Below are 19,443 nucleotides of genomic sequence, written 5' to 3'. Positions count from 1 at the left end.
AAAAAGGTATTGCGCCAGGTCAAGAGATCCTCAGGCGGTAGCTGTGGACGGCCTAGTGACACCGTGGGTGTTCCAGTCGGTCTATGTATTTCCTCCTCTTCCTCTCATACCCAAGGTTTTGAGAATAATAAGACAAAGAGGAGTGAGAACAATCCTCATTGTTCCAGAATGGCCACGAAGGACCTGGTATCCGGGGCTGCAGGAGTTGCTCACAGAAGATCTGTGGCCTCTTCCTCTAAGACAGGACCTGCTGCAACAGGACTTACCGCGGCTGCGTTTGACGGCATGGCGGTTGAACGCCGGATCCTAGAGAAAAAGGTATTCCAGATGAGGTCATTCCTACACTAATAAAGGCTAGGAAGGACGTGACATCAAAACATTATCACCGAATATGGAGAAAATATGTTTCTTGGTGTGAGGCCAGGAATGCTCCTACGGAAGAATTCCAGCTGGTCAGTCTCCTTCACTTCCTACAAACTGGAGTGAATTTGGGCCTACAATTAGGCTCCATTAAGGTTCAGATTTCGGCCCTATCCATTTTCTTTCAGAAGGAATTGGCCTCTCTTCCTGAAGTACAGACGTTTGTGAAGGGAGTGCTGCATATTCAGCCTCCTTTTGTACCTCCGTTGGCGCCTTGGGACCTTAACTTGGTGTTAAGTTTCCTTAAGTCACATTGGTTTGAACCACTCAAAACGGTGGAGTTAAAATATCTCACTTGGAAGGTGGTCATGTTGTTAGCCTTAGTTTCGGCTAGGCGAGTTTCGGAATTAGAGGCTTTATCACATAAAAGCCCCTATCTGGTTTTTCATATGGATAGGGCGGAATTGCGGACTCGTCCTCAATTCCTACCTAAAGTGGTCTCATCCTTTCATATGACCCAGCCTATTGTCGTGCCTGTGGCTACACGTGACTTGGAGGATTCCGAGTCCCTTGATGTGATCAGGGCTTTGAAGATTTACGTGGCCAGAACGGCTAGGATCAGAAAAACAGAGGCACTGTTTGTCCTGTATGCAACCAACAAGGTTGGCGGCCCTGCTTCAAAGCAGACTATTGCTCGCTGGATCTGTAACACGATTCAGCCGGCGCATTTTACGGCAGGATTGCCGTTACCAAAATCGGTTAAGGCCCATTCCACTAGGAAGGTGGGCTCGTCTTGGGCGGCTGCCCGAGGGGTCTCTGCACTACAGCTGTGCCGAGCTGCTACTTGGTCAGAGTCAAACACCTTTGCAAAGTTCTATAAGTTTGATACCCTGGCTGAGGAGGACCTCCTGTTTGCTCAATCGGTGCTGCAGAGTCATCCGCACTCACCCGCCCGTTTGGGAGCTTTGGTATAATCCCCATGGTACTTACGGAGTCCCAGCATCCTCTAGGACGTTGGAGAAATAAGATTTTAAACCTACCGGTAAATCTTTTTCTCGTAGTCCGTAGAGGATGCTGGGACTCCGTAAGGACCATGGGGATAGACGGGATCCGCAGGAGACATGGGCACTTTAAGAAGACTTTAGGCTCTGGGTGTGCACTGGCTCCTCCTCCAGACTTCAGTTAGAGAAACTGTGCCCAGAGGAGACGGACAGTACAAGGAAAGGATTTTAGGTAATCCAAGGGCAAGATTCATACCAGCCACACCGTATAACTTGTGATATACTATCTAGTTAACAGTATGAAAAACCAACATAGCCTTGGTCCACCACCGATTAAACTATAACATAACCCTTATGTACGCAATAACTATATACAAGCCTTGCAGAAGTAGTCCGCACTTGGGACAGGAGCCCAGCATCCTCTACGGACTACGAGAAAAAGATTTACCGGTAGGTTTAAAATCTTATTTTCTCTGACGTCCTAGTGGATGCTGGGGACTCCGTAAGGACCATGGGGAATAGACGGGCTCCGCAGGAGACTGGGCACTCTAAAGAAAGATTTAGGACTATCTGGTGTGCACTGGCTCCTCCCCATATGACCCTCCTCCAAGCCTCAGTTAGATTTCTGTGCCCGGCTGACAAGTGTTTGTTAGGTTTTTTATTTTCAGTGAGACCTGCTGGCAACAGGCTCACTGCATCGAGGGACTAAGGGGAGAAGAAGCGAACCTACCTAAGTGGTGGTAGCTTGGGCTTCTTAGGCTACTGGACACCATTAGCTCCAGAGGGATCGAACACAGGACCCGACCTCGTCGTCCGTTCCCGGAGCCGCGCCGCCGTACCCCTTACAAAGCCAGAAGCAAGAAGGTGGTCCGGAAAATCGGCGGCTGAAGACTTCTGTCTTCTCCAAGGTAGCGCACAGCACTGCAGCTGTGCGCCATTGCTCCTCATGCACACCACACACTGCGGTCGCTGATGGGTGCAGGGCGCTGGGGGGGGGCGCCCTGAGCAGCAATACTGACACCTTGGCTGGCAAACTGACACCATATATGGCCCCAGAGGCTATATAGGTGCTTTTTAACCCCTGCCAGAATCCATAAAAATGCGGGAGAAAGTCCGCGAAAAAGGGGCGGAGCTATCTCCAGCACACTGGCGCCATTTTTCCCTCACCGCTCCGTTGGAGGGAAGCTCCCTGGCTCTCCCCTGCAGTCAATACACTACAGAAAGGGTTAAAAAGAGAGGGGGGGGGAGCACAATTTAGGCGCAGTATACAATATATATAGGCAGCTATAAGGGAAAACACTCTTTATATGTGATATCCCTGTGATATATAGCGCCCTGGTGTGTGCTTGCATACTCTCACTCTGTCTCCCCAAAGGGCTTTGTGGGGTCCTGTCCTCTGTCAGAGCATTCCCTGTGTGTGTGCTGTGTGTCGGTACGGCTGTGTCGACATGTATGAGGAGGATAATGATGTGGAGGCGGAGCGAATGCCTGTAAATGTGATGTCACCCCCTGCGGGATCGACACCGGTGTGGTTGGACTTATGGAAGGATTACGTGAAAGTGTCAACTCCTTACACAAAAGGTCGACGACACAGAACAGCCGGCTACTCAGCTTGTGCCTGTTCCAGCGTCTCAAATGTCATGGGGGGCTCTAAAAACACCCGCTACCTCAGATGGCAGAAACAGATGTCGACACGGATACCGACTCCAGTGTCGACGACGATGAGACTAGTGTACCCTCCAAATAGGTCCACCTGTTACATGATTGAGGCAATGAAAAATGTATTACACATTTATGATAATACCCCAGGTACCACATAAAAGGGTATTATGTTTGGTGAGAGAAAACTACCAGTAGTTTTTCCTGCATCTGAGATATTAAATGAGGTGTGTGAGGAAGCGTGGTCTTCCCCCGGTAAGAAATTGATAATTTCTAAACGGTAATTGGCAGCATACCCTTTCCCGCCAGAGGATAGGTCACGTTGGGAAACACCCCATAGGGTAGATACAGCGCTTACACGCTTATCAGAAAAGGTGGCACTACCGTCTCCGGATACGGCCGCCCTGAAGGAACCTGCTGATAAAAAGCAGGGGGTTACCCTGAAAGATATAGTCACACACCCGGGCATTATATTGCGACCAGCCATTGCTTCGGCATGGATGTGCAGTTCTCCCGCTGCGTGGTCAGATTCCCTGTCGGAAAATAACTATGGATAGGGACAATATTTTGCTGACCATAGAGCATATAAAAGACGTGGTCTTATACATGCGTGATGCACAGAGGGATATTTGCCGGCTGGCATAAAAAATAAGCGCTAGGTCCATTGCCGCCAGACGGGGGTTATGGACTCGGCAATGGTCAGGCGATGCCGACTCGAATCGGCACATGGAAGTTTTGCCCTATAAGGGGGTAAAACTGTTTGGGGATGGTCTTTCAGACCTCGTTTCCACAGCTACTGCTGGGAAATCGACTTTTTTGCCACAGGCTACCCCACAACAAAAGAAAGCACCGTATCATCAAGTACAGTCCTTTCGGCCCCAGAAAAGCAAGAGGGCTAGAGGCTCATCCTTTCTGCCGAGAGGCAAAGGTAGAGGAAAAAGCTGCAGCACACAGCTAGTTCCCAAGAGCAGAAGTCCTCCCTGCGTCCGGTAAGTCCACAGCATGACGCTGGGGCTGCTCAGGCGGACCCGGGTACGGTGGGGGCCCATCTCAGAAATTTCAGCGCTCAGTGGGCTCTCTCACATGGATCCCTGGGTCCTTCAAGTAGTATCTCAGGGGTACAGGCTGGAGTTCGAGACGTTCTTCCCCCCGCCGTTTCCTAAAATCTGCCTTACCGTCACCTCCCTCTGCCAGGGAGGCGGTGTTGGTGGCTATTCAACACTATAATCACAACAAGTGATTGTCAAGGTGCCCCTCCTTCAGCAAGGAAGGGGTTACTATTCCACAATGGTTGTGGTACCGAAACAGAACGGTTCGGTGAGACCCATCTTAAAATTAAAATACTTGAACTTTTATATCAGAAGATTCAAGTTCAAGATGGAATCGCTCAGGGCGGTTATTACGAGCCTGGACGAGGGGGATTACAGGGTCTCCCTGGACATCAAGGATGCGTACCTGCATGTCCCCATTTACCCTCCTCACCAGGAGTACCTCAGATGTGTGGTACAGGACTGTCACTATCAGTTCCAGACGCTGCCGTTGGAGTTGTCCACGGCACCGAAGGTCTTTACCAAGGTAATGGCCGAAATGATGATACTCCTTCGCAAGAAGGAAGTTATTATTATCCCGTACTTGGACGATCTCCTGATAAAGGCGAGGTCCAAAGAACAGTTGGTAGTGGGGGTAGCACTCTCGGGAAGTGCTACAACAGCACGACTGGATTCTCAATATTCCAAAGTCACAGCTGGTCCCGACGACACGTCTTCTGTTCCTGGGAATGATTCTGGACACAGACCAGAAAAGAGTGTTTCTTCCAGTGGAAGCACACGAGTCCTGGAAAAAATGGTAGCTTCGTACGAAGCATAATTCCATTCGGAAGGTTCCACGCAAGGACGTTCCAGTGGGACCTGTGGGACAAATGGTCCGGGTCCCATCTACAGATACAACAGCGGATAACCCTGTCGGCAAGAAACAGGGTGTCGCTGCTGTGGTGGCTGCAGAGGGCTCATCTACTAGAGGGCCTCAGATTCGGAATACAGGACTGGGTCCTGGTGACCACGGAGGCCAGCCTTCGGGGCTGGGGTGCAGTCACACAGGGAAGAAATTTCCAAGGAGATTTCGCTTCACATAAATATTCTGGAGCTAAGGGCCATTTACAATGCCCTAAGCCAAGCAAGGCCCCTGCTTCAGAACCAGCCGGTACTGATCCAATCAGACAACATCCCGGCGGTCGCCCATGTAAACAGACAGGGCGGCACAAGAAGCAGGATGGCGATGGCAGAAGCCACAAGGATTCTCCGATGGGCGACCTACACCCGGGAGAATGGGGACTTCTTCCAGAAGTTTTCCAAATGCGGGTAAACCGTTGGGAATGACCACGGGTGGACATGATGGCGTCCCGCCTCAACAAAAAGTTGAAAAGATATTGCGCCAGGTCAAGGGACCCTCAGGCGATCGCTGTGGACGCTCTAGTGACACCGTGGGTGTACCAGTCGGTTTATGTGTTTCCTCCTCTACCTCTCATACCCAAGGTACTGAGAATAATAAGAATGCGAGGAGTGAAAACCATACTCGTGGTTCCGGATTGGCCAAGAAGAGCTTGGTACCCGGAACTTCAAGAGATGCTGGCAGAGGACCCTTGGCCTCTGCCGCTCAGACAAGACCTGCTGCAGCAGGGACCCTGTCTGTTCCAAGACTTACCGCGGCTGCGTTTGACGGCATGGCGGTTGAACACCGGATCCTAAAGGAAAAGGGTATTCCGGAGGAAGTCATCCCTACCCTGATCAAAGCCAGGAAGGATGTCACCGCAAGACATTATTACCGCATTTGGCGGAAATATGTTGCTTGGTGTGAGGCCATGAAGGCCCCGAGGGAGGAATTTCAACTGGGTCGATTCCTACACTTCCTGCAAGCAGGGGTGACGTTGGGCCTAAAATTGGGGTCCATTAAGGTCCAGATTTCGGCTCTGTCGATTTTCTTCCAGAAAGAACTGGCTTCACTGCCTGAAGTTCAGACTTTTGTCAAAGGAGTTCTGCATATTCAGCCTCCTTTTGTGCCCCCAGTGGCACCTTGGGATCTCAATGTGGTTTTGGCATTCCTGAAATCACATTGGTTCGAACCACTTAAGACTGTGGAATTAAAATATCTCACGTGGAAAGTGGTCATACTGTTGGCCCTGGCTTTGGCCAGGCGGGTTTCAGAATTGGCGGCTTTGTCTTGTAAAAGCCCTTATCTGATTTTCCAGATGGATAGGGCAGAATTGAGGACTCGTCCTCAGTTTCTCCCGAAGGTGGTCTCAGCTTTTCACTTGAACCAACCTATTGTGGTGCCTGCGGCTACTAGGGACTTGGAGGATTCCAAGTTGCTGGACGTAGTCAGGGCCCTGAAAATTTATGTTTCCAGGACGGCTGGAGTCAGAAAACTGACTCGCTGTTTATCCTGTATGCACCCAACAAGCTGGGTGCTCCTGCTTCTAAGCAGTCTATTGCGCGCTGGATTTGTAGCACTATTCAGCTGGCGCATTCTGCGGTAGGATTACCGCAGCCTAAATCAATAAAAGCCCATTCCACAAGGAAGGTGGGCTCATCTTGGGCGGCTGCCCGAGGGGTCTCGGCTTTACAACTTTGCCGAGCAGCTACTTGGTCAGGGGCAAACACGTTTGCTAAATTCTACAAATTTGATTCCCTGGCTGAGGAGGACCTGGAGTTCTCTCATTCGGTGCTGCAGAGTCATCCGCACTCTCCCGCCCGTTTGGGAGCTTTGGTATAATCCCCATGGTCCTTACGGAGTCCCCAGCATCCACTAGGACGTCAGAGAAAATAAGATTTTACTCACCGGTAAATCTATTTCTCGTAGTCCGTAGTGGATGCTGGGCGCCCATCCCAAGTGCGGATTGTCTGCAATACTTGTACATAGTTATTGTTACAAAAATCGGGTTTTGTTGTGAGCCATCTCTTCAGAGGCTCCAATTGTTATTATACTGTTAACCGGGGTTCCTATCACGTGTTATATGGTGTGATTGGTGTGGCTGGTATGAGTCTTACCCGGGATTCAAAATCCTTCCTTATTGTGTCAGCTCTTCCGGGCACAGTTCCTAACTGAGGCTTGGGGGAGGGTCATAGGGGGAGGAGCCAGTGCACACCAGATAGTCCTAAATCTTTCTTTAGAGTGCCCAGTCTCCTGCGGAGCCCGTCTATTCCCCATGGTCCTTACGGAGTCCCCAGCATCCACTACGGACTACGAGAAATAGATTTACCGGTGAGTAAAATCTTATTTTTTTTCTTTGTTACTGCTACAGCGCAGTGAAGATTGAGCAGGGTGCGGGCGGACATCTCTAGCAGTGCCAAGCACACTCGTTCCGACATCAGGCGCCGCTGGTGGCAGCGCTGGTAATTGGGCTAGCGACTTCCGCCGCGGGCCTCCAGCTGAGACGCCGTCGCAGAGGGTTCCCTCTCCTGCTAACAGGAGACTGCGTGTGTGCAAAATGGTCTATGCCTTTCCCACTGGACCACCAGGGTACAGCAGCAGGACAGGAGTGCAGATCCCTGGGGTATAACATCTAAGGTGGAGGGTGCCCAGCCTTATGCCCCTCCTCCACCTCTGGGGCTTACTAGCAGCACAGCTTACAGCCTGTCCCAGGGAATCTTCGCCTCCTCTATCTCTCTGTCCCTCCCAGAAAACGCTAGGCAGCCATTTTGGAGAACATTCCTGCAGGGACTTTGCACAGAGTGGAAGGCTTGGGCTCTGTCTCCTCTGTACCTCGCTCCAGCATCCAGGTCCTGCATTTATCTCCTGCCTGCTTCATAGCTAGACAGTTGAGTATCTTGGCCCATTTTTTTCTTTCAAGCATTGTGTGTCTGTGTGCTTGACTGGTAGTGTCCTAGCTTGGGGTGTTACTGTCTTATACCACTGAAAAAGGACCTGCTCCTTCAATTGGTGCCTGATTACTACATTTACACTAGGCAATGCTTATTGAAACAGTGCTACAGTCACTATCTGCGGTGGGGGAATCCTAGTGCTCCCTCACACCCCTGCTATCGCACACTGTGTATTATATAAACGTGTTGATATTGCGTTGTGGGTGAGACTTCATGTCATCCAAGGATAAGAAAGCAGCCGCTCCAGAGCCTCGCACTCGTCACATTCTCTCTCCACAGGATACTGTCCATACTGACCTGTGCAAAGGGGGTGTTACAGCTCCGCCACGGGAGGCCCCTGCAGCTGCAGCAGTCTCACCGGTACCGGCTTGGTCAACCACGTTGACACAGGTAATGGCGCAACTCGTGGACCACAGCCTAATCCCCCCCCACTTATGGCGCCCCCAACACCTGCGGGCCCTGCATATACTGCTCCGCTACTACCAGTAGAGCCCCCATGGATGCCGTCTGTACAAGGCTTGTGTCGGTTCTCTGCTTCCATGCAGCAGCTCATGGAAAGGGACAAGCGACCCAGGTGAGCTCATACCTCGCGGGAAAGCTCTACCCCGCTTTCAGAAGGGGATTCTGCATCGGAGTATCTCTTGGATCAGGACGGCTCAGATATGGACTGCATGACATCCTTTTTTCGGCAGAGGTGATGTACGGGTGGTTCTGGACATTGAGGATGAGGACCCGACCCCGAAGACCAAGGCCCCGGTCTTCATGCGTCATAAAAAGGAGTCAACACAGTTTACTTCATCAGCACAGCTAGAGGACATGCTGGAAGTGTGGTGGGCTAAACCAGAAAAGCCGTTTCAGCTTTCCAAGTGTTATCAGACCTTCTACCCGCTTCCGCTCAAAGACGGGGCTAAGAGGGAGGCTCCTCCTCCTACGGTGGACGCCCATGTTGCGCGCCTAGTACGCTCTTCGGTACTGCCGATACAAGATACCTCTAATTGGAGAATTTCCTGAAGACTGCATTTACTTGTGCTGGTACTATTGCCAGACCAGCGCTGGCATCCGCCTGGGTAACTAAGGCCATCAGTAGCTGGGTTGAACAGCTGCAACAGGGCCTTACATCTGCAGTCAGTAGGAAAGAGTTATTGATACTTGTCTGTAACATTCAAAGAGTACCTATCTAGGGGAAGCAGCTATGGAAACGGTGGTTCTCACATATAAAGTGTCGGCCTTGACACTCTGTCGCTCTGTTCCTGGAGAGCGGACGCCTCCTCCAAAAAGGCCCTTGAGGCTCTTCTATATGCCGGGGATATCCTATTTGGACAAGAGCGGGAAAATAATTTCCTCCCTGGCAACATCAGACGGCATTTCTCTTGTTAGCAGCGGCTCCAAGATGTCCTATCGCTTCTTAAACCCCCATGACAGGACTAAAAATCAGGCTTCCTTCATATACCAAGCACCCGCAAAAGGCTTGAAGCCCCGCGCTAAGCAACCATGGGCGACCAGACGCACAGCCCCTAAACCTGCAGACAAGCCTGCCACGTGACAAGCGGGCCTCCCTCTTCATACCGTCTCCTCAGCTAATTCTTACTCCTCGGTGGTTGGAGACCACGATGGATGCCTGGCTCAGAGAAGCTTATTTCCCAGGGATATACCCTGGCGTTTTGGAGTCATCCTCTGCAAAGGTTTTTTACCATGGAGCTTCCGAGAGATCCCGCAGAGGGGTTCACTACGATTTGCCGGCTCGCCACGCTACGCTACAGGCACGGTGGCACGCTACGCGCGCCACATTATTTTATTCTCCCTCCAGGGGGGTCGTGGACCCCCATGAGGGAGAATAAGTGTCGGTATACCGGCGGTCGGGCTCCCGGCGCCGGTATGCTGGTCGCCGGCATACTGAAGACCACCCCCCGGAGAGGCAGAAGCTCTTTGTCAATCGGTCAGTTCCCTTCTCACCTCCAAAGTCCTTGTTTCTGTGCCTTGTGATCAGAGAGGTCAGGGGTTTTACACCTGTCTTTCTGGTTCAGGTTCTGCATATCCATGACTCGTATTTGCATGTTCCCATTTGTTCATGCTATCAACTTTCTACAGTCTGCTGTGCGGGACGAACACTACCAATTTCAAGTATTGCCATTTGGTCTAACAGCTCCAGGGGATACAGATCTTACCCTACTTGGACCACCACCACCACGAATAAATTGGAGGAAATTGTCCTTTAACGCCCTTGCAGGAAATGCACCATTTTTGGAGAGTTACTGGACTCCAGAGTCCAGTGAGTCTTCCTTCCCCAGGACAAGATTCTCACCATTCAATCCAGGATTTGGGTGCTCCTCCACCATCGTTTGTTGTTGCAATCTCAATTACTAATAAATGTTTGGACCTGTGAGTGATCTACAATATGCTACTGTATGGCTCCCACGTTCTCTGCTCAAGGGCGGTAAGCATTCAACTGCCGTTGCCTATGTTAACAAAGAGGGTGCTACTCGCAGTCGAGCAGCAATGCAGGAAGTTGCACAGATTCTACGTTTGGCCGAACGACTGGTCATTCTTTCCGCTGTTTATTCCAGGTGTGGACAACTGGGAAGCCACCTACTTCAGTCACCAGGATCATCATCCAGGAAAATGGGCTCTACACCCAGATGTTTTCACAGCACTAGTGAGACGGTGGGGTTGCCCACGGGTGGACCTCATGGTGTCGCTCTACCTGCGCTCCCTTCTGATGGACGATCTGTGGACACTGCCTCTGTCATTATCTGTTACAACAGGATCCTTTCGTTTCGTTCACCCAATTTAGCGCTACTGCGCTTGACAGGTGGCAGTTTATTGGCTGCCATCTTTTGAGCTGTCATGGGATTCTGGATGATGTTATCCTCACAATGTTGCGGGCTAGAAAATCAGATACAGCAGCCCATTACCATCGCATATGGCGTTCTTATGTAGCGCGGTTCGATCGTCCGTTTTCCGACTTGGTCCTTTCGACTGTCCCAATTTCTACTTTTTCTCCAAGCAGGGTTGGATTCTGGACTCCGTCTGGGATCTCTGAAGGTTCAAGTTTGTCAAACTTTTTCCAGTGCAGATTGGTGGTTCTTCCGGAAGTTCAGACTTTCTTGCAAGGAGTTTTAAAGGTACAGCCTGCTTTTGTGCCACCAGCAGCAACTTGTGACTTGAGTCTCGTGCTTGCTTTCCTCCAGTCTAGTTTCTAGTGAGCCTCTGGAGAAGGTAGACCTCAAATACCGAATATGGAAGACTGTCTTTTTACTGGCATTGGCTTCTGCTCGAATGGTTTCCGAATTGAGTTCTTTGTCCTGTAAACCACCTTACTTTCTCTGACATCCTAGTGGATGCTGGGAACTCCGTAAGGACCATGGGGAATAGACTGGCTCCGCAGGAGACTGGGCACTCTAAAAGAAAGATTAGGTACTATCTGGTGTGCACTGGCTCCTCCCTCTATGCCCCTCCTCCAGACCTCAGTTAGAATCTGTGCCCGGCCAGAGCTGGGTGCTCCTAGTGGGCTCTCCTGAGCTTGCTAGAAAGAAAGTATTTGTTAGGTTTTTTATTTTCAGTGAGATCTGCTGGCAACAGACTCACTGCTACGTGGGACTGAGGGGAGAGAAGCAAACCTACCTGCTTGCAGCTAGCTTGTGCTTCTTAGGCTACTGGACACCATTAGCTCCAGAGGGTTCGAACACAGGGCCTGACCTCGATCGTCCGTTCCCGGAGCCGCGCCGCCGTCCCCCTTGCAGAGCCAGAAGACAGAAGAGAAGCGATGAAATCGGCGGCAGAAGACTCCTGTCTTCATTAAGGTAGCGCACAGCACCGCAGCTGTGCGCCATTGCTCCCACAGCACAGCACACCACACACTCCGGTCACTGTAGGGTGCAGGGCGCTGGGGGGGGGCTCCCTGGGCAGCAATAAAAATACCTTTGGCATAAAAATACACATAATACAGTCTGTGACTGTATATGTGTAAAACCCCCGCCATTTTTAGTCAGAAACAGGACAGAAGCCCGCCGCTGAGGGGGCGGGGCCTTCTTCCTCAGCACACCAGCGCCATTTTCTCTTCACAGCTCCGCTGGAAGGAAGCTCCCCAGGCTCTCCCCTGCAGTATCCTGGTACACAGAGGGTGAAAAGAGAGGGGGGGGGCACATAAATTTAGGCGCAAAATTTGTATATACAGCAGCTACTGGGTAAACACTGAGTTGTAGTGTAATCCCTGGGTTATATAGCGCTGGGGTGTGTGCTGGCATACTCTCTCTCTGTCTCTCCAAAGGGCCTTGTGGGGGAACTGTCCTCAAATAGAGCATCCCCTGTGTGTGTGGTGTCGGTACGCGTGTGTCGACATGTCTGAGGTAAAAGGCTCCTCTAAGAAGGTGATAGAGCGGATGTGTGAGAGGGTGTCTCCGTCGACAACGCCGACACCTGTTTGGATATGTGTAAGTGCTAAGGTGAATTTATTGCACAAAAGGTTAGGGAACAGACAGGAAATCTACCCATGTCTGTCCCTATGTCAGAGACTTTCAGAGTCTCTCAATGCTCACTATCCAAAATAACAAACACTGGTATCGACATGGAGTTTAACTCCACTGTCGCCTACGATAATGCAAAGTTACAACCAAGATGGCTAGAAGGTATTCAATATATAATTATTGAAATAATAGATGATTTGCATATCACTGATGACTCATCTGTCCCTGACACGAGAGTACACATGTTTAAGGGGAAGAACGCTGAGGTAAATTTCCCTCCTCTCATGAGGAAAAAGAGCGGGACTCTACAGACAAGAGACGGCAGCTTCCCACAAGAGAATTCTCAGGCTGTATCCTTTCCCCACTAGGGCCAGGATATGTTGAGAATCTTCCCCTGGGGTGTCCTGTTTGCACAGACGGTAGCACTTGCTATTCTCAGGGATCCTGCAGATAGCGTGCACATTCTAGTATACTACCCAGACCGGCGATTGTGTCGGCATGGGTTTATAGCGCTGTGGCAGCGTGGACAGGTACCTTATCAGCAGAGATTGAGACCCTAGTATGCATATAGATATAAATATATTAAAGATGCTGTCTTAAGTGATTGATATATAGTTATAAAGCATGCCCAAAGAGACATGAGTATACTGGGTCCTAGAGTCAAAGCTATGTCGATCTCTGCTTGACGTGTCCTGTTTAATATGCATTGGACAGATGATGCCGACTTAAGAGGCATATGGAAGGCTGAGGATTGTGTGGAGAAGGGTTCTCGGGCCTGGTCTCCACAGCTATAGCTGGTAATTCTGCTAGTTTGCCTTATATTCCTGCACAGCCTAAGAAAGCACGACATTATTAAATGCAGCCTTTCGAATAAAGAAACAAGAAAGTCTGAGGTGCGTCCTTTCTTGTCAGAGCCGGGAACACAGCTAGTTCCCAGGAACAGAAGTCCTCCACGGCCCCTACAAAAATCCACCAATGTCGCTGGAGCTCCACAGGCGGAGCTAGGCCCGGTGGGGACATGCCTTCGTAAGTTCAGCCACAAGTGGGTTCACTCCCTGTTAGATACCTGGGCAATAGATATTGTGTCTCAGGGATACAAGCTGGACTGTGAGAAGATGCCCCCTCACCGACGGCCCTGCGGGCTTCCTCCCAAGAGAGGGAGCCAGTGTTAACTGCAATTCACAAATTGTATCTTTAACAGGTGGTGGTCAAGGGTCCCCTCCTTCAACAAGAGGGTGTTATTATTCGACCATGTTGTAATCCCGAAACCAGACGGTTCGGTCAGACCCATATTGAATTAAAAATCCCTGAACATATACCTGAGAAGGTTCAAGTTCAAGATGGAATCGCTAAGAGCGGTCAGTGCAAGCCTAAAAAAGGGGTGATTTGATTGTGAATCGGGACATAAGGGATGCATACCTTCATGTCCCCATTTATCCACCTCATTAGGCGTACCTCAGAATTGCGGTACGGGATTGTCATTACCAATTTCAGATGTTGCCGTTTGGTCTCTCCACGGCCCCGAGAATATTCACCAAGGTAATGGCGGATATGATTGTGCTCCTGTGGAAGCAAGGTGTCACTATTATCACGTACTTGGACGATCTCCTCATAAAAGCGAGATCAAGAGAGCAGTTGCTGAACAGCGTATCACTTTCTCTGGAAGTGTAACGGCAACACTGCTGGATTCTATATATTCCAAAGTCGCAGTTGGTTCCTACAGCTCATCTGCCTCTCCTAGGCACGATCCTAGACACAGACCAGAAAAGGATTTATCTCCTGATAGAGAGAGCTCAGGAGCTCATGACACTGGTCAGGAATCTATTAAAACCAAAACAGGTGTCAGTGCATCACTGTACTCGAGTCCTGGGAAGGATGGTGGCATCATACGAGGCCATCCCCTTAGGCAGGTTCCATGCGAGGACCTTCCAATGGGACTTACTGGACAAGTGGTCCGGATCACCTCTTCAGATGCATCGGTTAATCACCCTATCCCCCAGGGCCAGGGTGTCTCTCCTGTGGTGGCTGCAGAGTGCTCACCTTCTCGAGGGCCGCAGATTCGGCATTCAGGACTGGATCCTGGTGACCACGGACGTAAGCCTCCGAGGGAGGGGGGCAGTTACTCAGGGAAGAAATTTCCAAGGTCTGTGGTCAAGTCAACAGACTTGCCTTCACATCAATATCCTGGAACTAAGGGCCATATACAACGCCCTAAGTCAAGCGGAGATCCTGCTTCGCGACCAACCGGTTCTGATCCAGTCAGACCGCAGGGGTTCATGTAAACCGCCAAGGCGGCACAAGGAGCAGGGTGGCGAGGGTAGAAGCCACCAGAATTCTTCGCTGGGCGGAGAATCAAGTAAGCGCACTGTCAGCAGTGTTCATTCCGGGAGTGGACATCTGGGAAGCAGACTTCCTCAGCAGGCACGACCTCCACCCGGGAAAGTGGGGACTTCATCAGGAAGTCTTCACGCAGTTTGCAAATTGATGGGAACTGCCTCAGGTGGACTAGATGGCGTCCCACCTCAATAAAAAGCTAAAAAAGGTTTTACGCCGGGTCAAGGGACCCTCAGGTGATAGCTGTGGTCGCACTAGTAACACAGTGGGTGTTCCAGTCGGTCTATGTATTCCCTCCTCTTCCTCTCATACCCAAGGGCTGAGAATTGTAATAAAAGGAGGAGTGAGAACAATATTCTTTGCTCCGAATTGGCCAAGAAGGACTCGGTACCCGGAGCTGCAAGAAATGCTCTCAGAGGACCCATGGCTTCTGCCTCTCAGACAGGACATGTTGCAACAGGGGCCCTGTCTGTTCCAAGACTTACCGCGGCTGTATTTGACGGCATGGCGGTTGAACGCCGGATCCTAGCGGTAAAGGGCATTCCGGATGCAGTTATTCCTACGCTGATAAAGGCTAGGAAAGATGTGACAGCAAGGCTTTTTCACTGTATATGGCGAAAATACGTTGCTTGGTGTGAGGCCGGGAAGGCCCTACAGAGGAATTCCAGCGGGGTCGATTCCTGCACTTCCTACAGTCAGGAGTGACTATTGGCCTAAAATTAGGATCCATAAAGGTCAAGATTTCGGCCCTATACATTTTCTCTTAAAAAGAACTGGCTTCACTTCCTGAAGTTCAGACGTTGTTCCGGGGGTGCTGCATATTCAGCCTCCTTTTGTGCCACCGGTGGCACCTTGGGATCTTAACGTTGTGTTGGATTTCCTGAAATCCCACTGGTTTGAGCCACTTAAGACCGTGGAGCTAAAATATCTCACGTGTAAAGTGGTCATGCTATTGGCCTTAGCTTCGGCTAGGCGTGTGTCAGAATTGGCGTTTTTGTCATGTAAAAACCCTTATCTGATCTTCCATATGGACAGGGCAGAATTGAGGACTCGTCCCCAATTTCTTCCTAGGGTGGTATCATCGTTTGATTTGAACCAGCCTATTGTGGTGCCTGCGGCTACTAGGGACTTGGAGGATTCCAAGTTGCTGGACGTAGTCCGGGCTTTGAAAATTTATGTTTCCAGAACGGCGGGAGTTAAAGTCTGACTCGCTGTTTATTCTGTGTGCAGCCAACAAGGTTGGCGCTCCTGCTTTGAAGCAGACTATTGTTCGCTGGATCTATAGCACGATTCAGCTGGTTCACTCTGCGGCTGGATTGCCGCATCAAAAATCGGTGAAAGCCCATTCCACAAGGAAGGTGGGGTCTTCTTGGGCGGCTGCCCGAGGGGTCTCGGCTTTACAGCTTTGTCGGGGTCAAACACGTTGGCTAAGTTCTACAAGTTTGATACCCTGGCTGAGGAGGACCTTGAGTTTGCTCATGCGGTGCTGCAGAGTCATCCGCACTCTCCCGCCCGTTTGGGAGCTTTGGTATAATCCCCATGGTCCTTACGGAGTTCCCAGCATCCACTAGGACGTCAGAGAAAATAAGAATTTACTCACCAGTAATTCTATTTCTCGTAGTCCGTAGTGGATGCTGGGCGCCCGTCCCAAGTGCGGACTCTCTGCAATACATGTATATAGTTATTGCTTAACTAAAGGGTTATTGTTATGAGCCATCCGTTAAATGAGGCTCAGTTGTTGTTCATACTGTTAACTGGGTATGGTTATCACAAGTTGTACAGTGTGATTGGTGTGGCTGGTATGAGTCTTACCCTGCATTCCAAATCCTTTCCTTGTTGTGTCAGCTCTTCCGGGCACAGTTTCCCTAACTGAGGTCTGGAGGAGGGGCATAGATGGAGGAGCCAGTGCACACCAGATAGTACCTAATCTTTCTTTTAGAGTGCCCAGTCTCCTGCGGAGCCCGTCTATTCCCCATGGTCCTTACGGAGTTCCCAGCATCCACTACGGACTACGAGAAATAGAATTACCGGTGAGTAAATTCTTATTTTATCTTCCACGAAGACAGGGCTGTATTAAAGAAGCATTTGTCTTTTCTTCCAAAAGTCGTTTTTGGCTTTCCATATCAATCGGCCGATTGTGGTCCCGTCATTACGGGATCATTCTGGTATACCTTCTACTCTGATGTAGTTTTTAGCTTTGAAGACTTTTCTGGCCCAAACCGCGCTATTGTGGAAGTCTGATGCTTTATTTGTTCTTTATGATGCACCTCACTGGGGGTGGCTGGCTACGAACCAGACTTTGGCACGATGGATTCGCATGACTGTTCATCAAGCTTATATTCAAAAGGCTCATCTGCTGCCGTTGTCCGTTTTCTGCTCACTCCACTTGTTCTGTAGGGGCTTTGTGGGCAGCTAGTTGTGGAGCCACCATGACGGCTCTGCCAGGCGGCAACTTAGTCTCGTATTCATACTTTTGTAAAGTTTGACACGTTTTGCGGCTTCTGCTTCTAGTTTTGGCCGCCTTGTGTTGCAGGTTCATCAACGATCTCCCGCCCAGGGGGGAACTTTGGGACGTACCCAGTGTCTGCATGTTTCAGTGTACCGTAGTGGCTGACTGAGAAAATGGGAGTTTAGTACTTACTGATAAATCCTTTTCTCTGAAGCCACAGGTCCCCTGGATGCCCGCCCAGAGCAGTTCACTTGCCTCTATCGTTGATCAAGTTTGAAAGTGTTAATTGTTCATATGTGGGGTTGTGGTGTGTGTTGTGGGGTTTTTCTTTTTTTTTCTCCTTGTTCTTGTGTGTTCTACTACTCTTCATACCGTCTCCTCAGCTAATTCTTAACTGAAGTCTGGGGGAGAAGCTTTCACACGTCTTTAAAATTTAAAATGCCAGGCTCCCTATAGTCAGTCACCCGTCTATACCCCGGTGTCAGCATGTTGCAGTGTCCCCTGTGGCTTCAGAGAAAAGGATTTATCGGTAAGTACCAAAATCCTCTTTTCTCTAACGTCCTAGTGGATGCTGGGGACTCCGTAAGGACCATGGGGAATAGACGGGCTCCGCAGGAGACAGGGCACTTCAAGAAAGAATTTGGATACTGGTGTGCTCTGGCTCCTCCCTCTATGTCCCTCCTCCAGACCTCAGTTTGAATCTGTGCCCGGACGAGCTGAGTGCTGTTTAGTGAGCTCTCCTGAGCTTGCTATAAGAAAGTATTTTGTTAGGTTTTTTTATTTTCAGAGAGATCTGCTGGCAACAGACTCTCTGCAGCGTGGGACTGAGGGGAGAGAAGCAGCCCTACTCACTGAAGATAGGTCCTGCTTCTTACGCTACTGGACACCATTAGCTCCAGAGGGATCGTACACAGGATCTCACCCTTTGTCGTCCGATCCCAGAGCCGCGCCGCCGTCCCCCTCGCAGAGCCGGAAAACAGAAGCCGGGTGAAAGAAGCAAAGATACTTCAAAATCGGCGGCAGAAGACTCCAGTCTTCAAACTAAGGTAGCGAACAGCACTGCAGCTGTACGCCATTGCTCCCACACTAAACCCACATACTCCGGTCACTGTAGGGTGCAGGGCGCAGGGGGGGGTGCCCTGGGCAGCAATTAGGACCTCTTGGCAAAAAGTGGGCATATATACAGTTGGGCACTGTATATATGCATGAGCCCCCGCCATAATTTTACACAGAAACGCGGGACAGAAGCCCGCCGCTGAGGGGGCGGGGCTTCTTCCTCAGCACTCACCAGCGCCATTTTCTCTCCACAGCTCCGCTGAGAGGAAGCTCCCCAGGCTCTCCCCTGCAGATTCACGGTAGAAGAGGGTATAAAGAGAGGGGGGGGGGCACATAAATTAGGCGAAAAAACATTATATACAGCAGCTACTGGGTTAACACTAAGTTACTGTGTAATTCCTGGGACATATAGCGCTGGGGTTTGTGCTGGCATACTCTCTCTCTCTGTCTCTCCAAAAGGCCTTGTGGGGGAACTGTCTTCAAAAAGAGCATCCCGTGTGTGTGTGTGTGTGGTGTGTCGGTACGCTTGTGTCGACATGTTTGACAGGAAAGGCTATTTGGAAGCAGAGCGGGAGCAAATGAATGTGGGGTCGCCGCCGACACCTGATTGGATGGATATGTGGAAGGTTTTAAATGATAATGTTAATTCCTTACATAAAAGGTTGGATAAAGCTGAAACCTTAGCACAGTCGGGGTCGCAGCCCATGCCTGATCCTATGTCGCAGAGGCCGTCAGGGTCTCTGAAGCGCCGACTATCCCAAATTGTTGACACAGATATCGACACGGATTCTGACTCCAGTGTCGATTTGCGATGATGCAGAGTTACAGCCTAAATTGGCTAAAGCCATCCTTTATATGATTATAGCAATAAAGGATGTGTTGCACATCACAGAGGAAACCCCAGTCCCTGACAAGAGGGTTCATATGTATGGGGAAAAAAGGCAGGTGGTGACCTTTCCCCCTTCACATGAGCTAAATGAGTTATGTGAAAAGGCTTGGGAATCTCCAGATAAACTGCAGATTTCCAAACGGATGCTTATGGCGTATCCTTTCCCGCCAACGGACAGGTTACGCTGGGAATCCTCCCCTAGGGTGGACAAAGCTCTAACACTCTTATCCAAGAGGGTAGCCCTGCCGTCACAGGATACGGCCACCCTAAAAGATGCTGTGGATAGAAAGCAAGAGGGTACCCTGAAGTCCATTTATACACATTCAGGTACCTTACTAAGGCCGGCAATTGCGTC

The 19,443-nt window shown here is 50.3% G+C and overlaps 1 protein-coding gene across 5 annotated transcripts in view; it reads left to right on the top strand.

Annotated features, from left to right (window-relative positions):
- USP42 (ubiquitin specific peptidase 42) overlaps window positions 1-19,443 on the top strand; it is a 204,478-nt gene that overhangs the window by 126,537 nt on the left and 58,498 nt on the right. The gene's annotated exons all lie outside the window — the stretch shown is intronic.

Source organism: Pseudophryne corroboree, chromosome 7 (genome assembly GCF_028390025.1).
Source record: "Pseudophryne corroboree isolate aPseCor3 chromosome 7, aPseCor3.hap2, whole genome shotgun sequence".
Lineage (NCBI taxonomy): Eukaryota > Metazoa > Chordata > Amphibia > Anura > Myobatrachidae > Pseudophryne > Pseudophryne corroboree.
This window is presented reverse-complemented; position numbering and strand designations above follow the sequence as displayed.